The sequence below is a fragment of the Spinacia oleracea genome, chromosome 1, assembly GCF_020520425.1.
Source record: "Spinacia oleracea cultivar Varoflay chromosome 1, BTI_SOV_V1, whole genome shotgun sequence".
Taxonomy (NCBI): domain Eukaryota; kingdom Viridiplantae; phylum Streptophyta; class Magnoliopsida; order Caryophyllales; family Amaranthaceae; genus Spinacia; species Spinacia oleracea.
In genome coordinates this window covers 65,023,626-65,031,839 of record NC_079487.1, presented here as the reverse complement: position 1 = coordinate 65,031,839, position 8,214 = coordinate 65,023,626, and positions in this window count along the sequence as shown.

Below are 8,214 nucleotides of genomic sequence, written 5' to 3'. Positions count from 1 at the left end.
CGGCTGAAGATGGCGAACCTGTCCGCTAAGGGTGGACACCCCGTCCGATAGAAGTGGACGAATCTATTTTGAAATTTATTTTGCTTTTTTGAAAATAAGGACCTACGTGGTTTGTGACGTAGACCCCGCCGGCTGAAGATAGCTAGTGACGCAGACCCGCTCGCTGGAGGTGAGCGAACTTGAATTCGTTTTTTCGATTCGGGATTCGTGTGCCGCGATCTTGCCCGATTGAGGTGGGCAAGTCCCTATTTCTTTTGTTCATCGTGATTTCTTTTGAGAATTTCTTTTTGTTTATTCTCGTAAGAGCGAATTCTTTCGAGGAATGCTCGGATTTAGTTGCAACCTGAATGTGGGTTGACAACGTGCTTAGACGGACCATTGTCTCGTGGTCATCATCTTTTCATGGTTTTGAGCTAGTCTTTTCGGCTCAATCTTGCCACTACCTGGGTCCTTGATTAGGGGACTATGTATAAGCATCAACGACGACCTTTGTCTTGAGGTCGTAAACCGGTTTTATTTTTTTTCGAGCATAATATATATTTTCTTTCGAGCCCACAAGCATTCGTGCTTGACGGTCATTTTTTGTCAAAGGGGTTCCTTGGGGATACGCAACTTGTGATGTCCTTGATCATGTTTGGGGATTGTAATCGTAAGTGCGAGCGATCTTTGTAGTGGTGTGCTACTCTTGACAAAGTCGTGAGGTGCGACTTTCAGTAAGGAAATCCGCAATTTTCGAGTCGAATGGATGTGGCAGGGCCCATTAGGAGTTAGGGCCTTTTTTGAGCCTGAGTTTATTTTCGGCGCCCAGACCTGGGCGTTGAAATAATTCACGCCCAGGTGGGGCGTTGAAAGTGTTTGTTTGGGCTGGTCTTTCATGACACAGTCGGCCTCTTGTTCATTCGTTCATTTCACTTGGAAGTTCTATGTATTCTCTTCTCTTTTGTTTTTTTCTTTATTTTTAGAACGTGATGATTTTCTTGAGAAGCCGTAGCCGATTGGTGGACTACGGTGCTTGTCGCTTTGGGGCGATTATTTTAAGGAAATGTTGCTCTTAAGGTGTACAGTTATTGCAATAGTCGGGCGAGTCTATATGGCCCGAGGAATATATCTTGAGGTGTAAGACTTTGATCGCTCTTATATTTTTTGAACGTGTTCGTGAATGATGATATGTATGTGCGAACAAGCGTTCATAGAATAGCCGTTGTGTGCGGTCCATTAATCAGTTTGCTTGAATCATTTTTTTTTGAGCAATGACTGATTTTGAATAGTTTGCTTAGAAGCTTGATAGGGGTCAGGTCCATTCATGAAGTGGGCTCAAACATCGTGCCCTTTCAATTGTTCAAACATTTGCTTCGAGATTTTTTATTTTGTTATGGTTGTTTCGTAGCTTGGAGCCCCCAAGTATGCATGTTGGGATGCTTCCTTTTGGCTTACGATTTTGTAGGTTCTTTCGAGAAAGATGCCTTGGGGTTTCGATCGTGTAGGTGCGAGCTATCCCTTCCATGGTAGGTAATGTTTTGCTACCTTTAATCCTTAATGTAGAAGTCGTGTGGCTTGCATTTGGGCGATAAGTAGTATTTGCCTCTTACTCTTGGTTGTGCTTGCATTAGTGAAATGTGCCTTACCCTTTTTTAGACTTGTACTGTGGGATTATGGTGCAACGCAGGCTTCTGTGGCCTAACGGCGTGTCTTAGAACATTCCTCCAAGTGTTGGGATATCATTATTTGGAGTACTTCATCGTGCTGAATCGTTCAGGTGCTCGAACAAGTGTAGCACCTTCTGCGTGGGTTTGCACGGCTTATTACTTCGTTCTATGCGATGATTCATAGGTGTTTCTTTCTTATTTTTGTATCTGGGCAAAACTTGGCTAGCAGAAAGATTCAGCGCCCAGGCTTGGGCGTCAAAGATATCGGCGCCCAGCTCTGGGCGTTGAAAATTATCTCTGGGTATATTTTGACAGTTTTTTTTTGATTTTTTTTCTTTCGCTTTTGCTTTGGAATGAGGTAGACTGTGTAACGGGCGCTTGTAGGGCGAGCGTTGTGTGCAGTAGTGTGATCGGAGTTTTGGTGACTCGCGATTTTCAGTTACCCTTGATAGTGGGGTGACTTTATATATTCTAAGTAGCGCTTAGAATTTGGGAGGGGTTGTAGCCATTCTAAGGTTCGTTTTACACGATCAAACCTTAGGATTATGCCCCTATGACGTATGTATAGCATTAGCGTCGAGAATTTGTGGTAAAATCGTCATTTCAAGCATTTTTAGAGTGTTTTTCTCAAGCCCCCAATTATAGCTACGGGATTGGTTTGGTGCTATAATACTTGGCATACGTTTTTATGCATTCATGGTGACATGGATCATGAATAGTTTGAACCAGACTCGTTTAGTGCGAGGTACGTTCGAGTAGTGATTTCCTACTTTTCCTGTAAATGTCGTATTGTGCGACATTGCCATGGTCAAGGTAGTCACATGTTAAAGTGTGCCTTTGACCAAAAGCTAGGTGCCTTTCTTTACCCATAATCATATTTAGAAATCTCTTGACTCACTTGCAACATTGAGGTAAACGCATACTTAGCTTAAACCAACGAAACTTTATTATGTTCGAAGAAGTCTTTGAAAATCATTTGAAAATTATTTAAAATCCGAGTCCTACTGTGTACAGTCCGAGGTGTCCTAAGTAAGTTGACTTATAGAAGGGTTCGTACAGGATTACATGAATGAATCAAAATACTGTTACGATTTTTGGAATGCTGTCTAAGGATTTGCTGGAAGCCAGGGTGCAGGCGTCAAGATATACTTGTGCCCGTTTGGCATATGCTTTAGGCTTTTCGGGCCATCTTTTCCAGAATTGCGGGAATATAAACCGTTTTCAAATTGACTTAGATTTACTTGGTGTATGTCTGCACAAAAGGTCAAGGTATACTTAGTTCTTTCCCTAGCTCTTTCATTTAACTTTTTAGCCCCCAGTTGCTGTTATGTCTTCCCATTAATGATGCTTTCAGATTTCGATTTTAGATGCCCATGTCATATTCCTGAGTAGGGTGAGCCTTGGTTAAGTGCCAAGTCCTATTGACAATGTACCATTTTTTTATTGTTTTTGTCAAAGGGGATTAGCAAGCATTTGAATTACCATGAACGGGTGCCCTGAGTTCGAAGGAACGATGGGGCGATGCCGTAGAACAATCCTCTTTATTGCAAGCTTACTGCCCTTACTACTTGTTGGCGATCATGACTGTGTCTAGTGGTGAAAGAAGGTCTTTAAGCGAACGACTATGTCTAGTGGTGAAAGAAAGTCTTTAAGTGAGTTAGTTCGCTTTAGGGAGGGTCAAGTCGAGTACTCTAGAGGTCATGGACGCTTGCGTTAACCCCCATTCAATTGAGGCAGAGCGATCTTTTGAGTCTTGGCTAAGTGCCTAGGAGTGTGAGTGCTCCTTCTGGCAAGGGTACGTGCCCTTATTATTTTTCGAAGTGTGCTCATTAATTTTGGCATTTTGATGACTTGGATTCTTCCTTTGACTTAAATTTTTCTTTTGACTTGGATTGCAAGTAATTAAATTTCAATAAGGGACTTCTATTTTTATTCTTGTTATTCTATAGGCTTTAATATTTTTGCAAATTGGTTGGACCGAATCATGGATTGCCTACGTATCCGCCTTAAATAGATTTAATTTGGAATCAGGTCTTGCGTAGTTCTTAGCCTAGAAAATGATTTCTTAGAATGCCGATTTTAAACAAGTACGTTCTGAGGTGGAAACATATTATTTGAAACGGTAGAATAAGTGAAGTTTATTATTATTTTAATCTGCTGCTTTGCCGTAAGCCAAAAATTTGTTTTATATATTTTTTTTTAGTACATGTATTTTTTGGTGGTACGTATATCTGAATACGTGCTGTACCCCTCCAAGTGTTCGTTATTTTTCCGTGCATGTGCGGATAAAATGACGAGCACTTCTGGACAAAATTTGGCAAGCAGAGAGAATCAGCGCCCAGGCTTGGGCGTTAAAGATTTCGGCGCCCAACTGTGGGTGCTAAAAATAATTTCTGGGCGGATCTTTTTTGGTGCGCTAAATTCTTTTTTTTTCTTTTTAGACGAACTTTTAAAGGCTCTTTGCAAAGTTTCTTTTACATTTTTTTATTATTTTTTGTACTGTTATTTGTTTTTTATATTCGTAACTCAAGACGGCTTGAAAGACGGGTTGAATGAGATAGGATAATTTGTATAGGTATTAGTCAAGCATGAGGATTATATCTGCTAGGACTCACAATTTGCAGCCTCAAGCTAGTGTCACGAGTTTACATCAATCAAGGCGAATGAGTAGTATGGGGACGACTCAAGGGTATATCAACTGGATGTATCCAAACCAGTTATATGGTCATTATGCTAATGGTGGTGTAAGAGCAGGTTTAGACTTTGGAAATGATGAGCATGACGCACGTGTCAAGTTCAAAAACAAGAGTTGAGGTAATGGTTTCTTGGGTTATGGCAATGAGAACATGGATGGGTTAAATGAGCTGCACAGTGACCCCAGAGCGAAGGTGTCTAAGAGCATAAGGATTGGAAAGGGTAGACATCGTAGAATTTTATGATTTGGATTGGTTGACTCAATTCTTTTCCTTCGTTTACTTGGGTAGATTTTGCACTTTGGGAGGTACGGGCTAAGTATTTCATGGCTCTTTTCGCTCTCCCTTTTCTCTTTCTCTTTTTTCTTTTTTGCTTGGAATTTCTCCCCAACATAAATCCTTCAAAATCTCTTTTATTTGGGCTAAGAGGTAGATGGTTGTGGTCTTTGAGTCACGAGGCGAGACTGAGTGCGCCTCGTTTGGTAGGCCTATAGTGGACCTTTAATTTTAGTAGGCCTAGGGTGGACCTTTAATTTTAGTAGGCCTAGGGTGGACCTTTTAATTGTCTTACTTTGCAAGCGTATTTAGTCGTTTCTTAAAATGTGCAAATAGCGTAGATTCAAAATGTTATTTTTACATTATTGAAATTTAACGGAAGAATTATATCGAAAATAATGTTTTTGCTTCTTTTCAGATTCCAGTTTATGGGATTTAATTGGAAGTTGTGATCTAGACTCGAACTTTCATTAATCTTTCTGATTATAACCCGTGTATGAATACAAGGAGGTGGCTTAGACTCAAAATAATGACGTGGCGTGAGCCTATAATACTTGACCAAGCGACTCTCAGACTTAGGCTAATTGGACCATAACTTTCGTTGGTTGACACTTTAGATTTTAACCCTTGGGTGTTCATTTGTCATGCGCCATTTTGCTTAATGTTGGCAAGGTAGTTAATTGGGGAGATCGAATTTCCATTTTTACAAGGCTAGAATCATTAGTGCGGCTTCTCTCTTAGTGTGTATTGCTTTACCCCAATGGTAGCCTTATGGTATGCCGATTTGGGTATTTTCATGGTTGGTCATGTTGCATTCATGGAAAATCTTTTAGTCCGTACTTAGTAGTATTTCAAGGAGCGAGTGACTCGAGAGGACTATGATAGTCGTGACCCAATGTGATTATAAGCCTTGAGGCTATTAATTCTTGCTAATGGTATTGACACCTTAGGTTCACTTTGGGGGTTGTGCGACTATGGGGGAATGATTTCCAGATGGTTTAACCTTAGTAAGGGAGAGAGAGTATTGAGGCCGTAAATTCTTAGTAAGGGATGACAATTACATATGGGTGCTTATTGATTTAAATGTTAGGAAGGGAGACTCAATATGGTTTAACCTTTTAACTTGCAGAACGACACCAAGCATTAGGACCGATTCTATGGATAAGACAACCGAGAACGACACCAAGCATTAGGACCGATTCTATGGATAAGACAACCGAGACTTAGGATTTAGATTGTACTTTGGCATAGCCTAGTCTAGACTCGGATTTTTTATTTTTATTCGAACATCATTATTCTGAAAACTTCATTTGAACATTATTTTTTGAATACTTTGCCCATGTGACATTCAAGGTTATTTCAATGTGACATGGGCAAAATATTCAAAAAATGATGTTCGAATAAAGTTTTCAAAGAAAAAATAATGTTCAAATGAAAAATAAGTAGATCCGAGCCTAGACTAGGCTATGCCAAAGTACAATCTAAATCCTAAGTCTTAGTTGTCTTATCCATAGAATCGGTCCTAATGCTTGGTGTCGTTCTGCAAGTTAAAAGGTTAAACCATATTGAGTCTCCCTTCCTAACATTTAAATCAATAAGCACCCATATGTAATTGTCATCCCTTGCTAAGAATCTACGGCCTCAATACTCTCTCTCACCAATAAAAAGAATATATTATAGTATTTGCAAAATGGAAACAGTCACATTCTGAAAATCATTCCCCCATAGTCGCACAACCCCCAAAGTGAACCTAAGGTTTCAGTACCATTAGCAAAATTAATGGCGTCAAGGCTTATCATCACATTGGGTCACGACTATCATAGCCCTCTCGAGCCACTCGCTCCTTGAAATACTCCTAAGCACGGACTAAAAGATTTTCCATGAATGCAACATCAGAGGGAAGCCGCACTAATGATTCTAGTCTTGCAAAAATAAAAATTCGATCTCCCCAACTAACTACCTTGTGAACATTAAGCAAAATGGCGCATGACAAATGAACACCCAAGGGTTAAAATCTAAAAGTGTCAACCAACGAAAGCTATGGTCCAATTAGCCTAAATCTGAGAGTCGCTGGGTCATGTGTTATAGGCTTACGCCACGTCATTATTTTGAGTCTAGGCCACCTCCTCGTATTCATACACGGGTTATAATCAGAAAGATTAATGAAAGTTCGAGTCTAAATCACAACTTCCAATTAAATCCTAGAAACTGGAATCTGAAAAAGAAGCAAAAAAATTATTTTCGATGTAATTCTTTCGTTAAATTTCAATAAGGTAGAAATAACGTTTTGAATCTACGCTATTTGCACATTTTAAGAAACGACTAAATACGCTTGCAAAGTAAGACAATTTAAAGGTCCACCCTAGGCCCGCTAAAATTAAAGGTCCACTATAGGCCTACCAAACGAGGCTCACTCAGTCTCGCCCCGTGACTCAAAGACCACAACCATCTACCTTTTAGCCCAAATAAAAAAAAAATTGAAGGATTTATGTTGGGGAGAAATCCCAAGCAAAAAGAAAAAATAGAAAGAGAAAAGGGAGAGCGAAAAGAGCGAACCATGAAATACTTAGCCCGTACCTCCCAGAGTGCGAAATTTACCCAAGTAAACGAAGGAAAAGAATTGAGTCAACCAATCCAAATCATAAAATTCTACGATGTCTACCCTTTCCAATCCTTATGTTCTTAGACGCCTTCGCTCTGGGGCCCCTGTTCAACTCATTTAACCCATCCATGTTCTCATTGCCATAACCCAAGAAACCATTACCTCGACTCTTGTTCTTGAACTTGTTGTCAACCGCAAACCACGCACGGCCATTGACACGTGCGTCATACCCATTATTTCCAAAACCTGCTCTTACATCACCATTAGCATAATGACCATATAACTTGTTTGAATACATCTTGTTGATATACCCTTGAGCCGTCCCCATGCTATTCATTGGCCTTGGTTGATATAATCCTCATGTTTGACCAATACCTATACAAATTATCCTATCTCATTCAACCCATCTTTCAAACCGTCTTGAGTCACGAGTAAAAGAAAAGAAGACAAATGAAAAGTACAAAACAATAATGAATAATAAAAAAGCAAACTTTGCAAAGCGCGTTTAAAAGTTCGTCTAAAAAGAAAAAGAAGCATTTAGCGCACCAAAAAGATCCGCCCAGAAATCATTTTCAGCGCCCAGAGCTGGGCGCCGATATCTTTAGCGCCCCAGCCTGGGCGCTGAATCTCTCTGCTTGCCAAAATTTGTCTAGAAGTGCTCGTCAATTTATCCGCACATACACGGAACAATAACGAACACTTGGAGGGGTACAACACGTATTCAGATATACGTACCAAAAAAAACACATGAAAAGATTCTTGTGCAAATACATGTACTTAAAAAATAAAACAAATTTTTGGCATACGGCAAAGCAGCAGATTAAAATAATAATAAACTTCACTTATTCTACCATTTCAAATAATATGTTTCCATCTTAGAACATACTTATCGAATTCGGCATTCTAAGAAACCATTTTTCTGGCTAAGAACTACGCAAGACCTGATTCCAAATTAAATTTATTTATGGCGGATACGTAGGCAATCCATGATTCGGTC